Here is a 1,205-nt window from a genome sequence, read left to right as displayed (position 1 = left end):
GCCCCTGCAGATAGAGCAGGCTTTATTCCTGCAGAGAGAGCAGATTTGAGTCCTGCAGAGAGAGCAGGCCTTAATCCTCTGAGAGAGCAGGCCTTAATCGTGCAGAGAGAGCAGGCTTTAGTCCTGAAGAGAGAGCACGCTTTAGTCCTGCAGAGAAAGCAGGCCTTAATCCTGAAGAGAGAGCAGGCTTTAGTCCAGCAGAGAGAGAGGGCTTTAGTCCTGCAGAGAGATCAGACTTCAGTCCTGCAGAGAACGCAGACTTTAATCCTGCGGAGAGAACAGATTTTAGTCCTGCAGAGAGAGCAGACTTTAGTCCCAGCAGAGAGAGAAGGCTTTATTCCTGCAGAGAGAGCAGGCTTTAGACCTGCAGAGAGAGCAGACTTGAGTCCTGCAGAGAGAGCAGACTTTAGGAAAGCAGAGAGAGCAGACTTTAGTCCCAGGAGAGAGAGCAGGCATTAAACTCAGCAGAGAGAGCAGACTTTAATGCCGTAGAGACGACAGACATTCATCCCAGCAGAGAGAGCAGACTTTAGCCCCTGCAGATAGAGCAGGCTTTATTCCTGCAGAGAGAGCAGACTTGAGTCCAGCAGAGAGAGCAGACTTAAATCCTGCAGAGACAACAGACATTAATCCAAGCAGAGAGAGCAAACTTTAGTCCTGCAAAGAGAGCAGTCTTTAGTCCTGCGGAGAGAGCAGGCCTTAATCCTGCAGAGGGAGCAGGCTTTAGTCCTGCAGAGAGAGCACGCTTTAGTCCTGGAGAGAGAGCAGGCTTTAATCCAGCAGAGTGAGCTGGCTTTATTCCTGCAAAGAGAGCAGGCATTAATCCCAGCAGTGAAAGCAGACTTCACTCCAGCACAGACAACAGACATTAATCCCAGCAGAGAGAGCAGGCTTTAATCCAGCAGAGACAACAGACATTAATCCCAGCCGAGAGAGCAGACTTTAGTCCAGCAGAGAGAGCCGACTTTAATCCTGCAGAGAGAGTAGGTTTTAGTCCTGCAGAGACAACAGACATTAATCCCAGAAGAGAGAACAGATTTTAGTCCAGCAGAGAGAGCAGAATTTAATCCTGCAGAGTCAACAGACATTAATCCAAGCAGAGAGAGCAGACTTAAGTCTCAGCAGAGAGAGCAGTCTTTAATCCGAGCAGAGAGAGCGGACTTTAATCATAGCAGAGAGAGCAGACTTTAGTCCTGCAGAGAGAG

This window comes from Carcharodon carcharias, chromosome 10 (genome assembly GCF_017639515.1).
Source record: "Carcharodon carcharias isolate sCarCar2 chromosome 10, sCarCar2.pri, whole genome shotgun sequence".
Lineage (NCBI taxonomy): Eukaryota > Metazoa > Chordata > Chondrichthyes > Lamniformes > Lamnidae > Carcharodon > Carcharodon carcharias.
The sequence above is the reverse complement of the archived record's forward strand: the minus strand, read 5'-3'. Positions refer to the sequence as shown.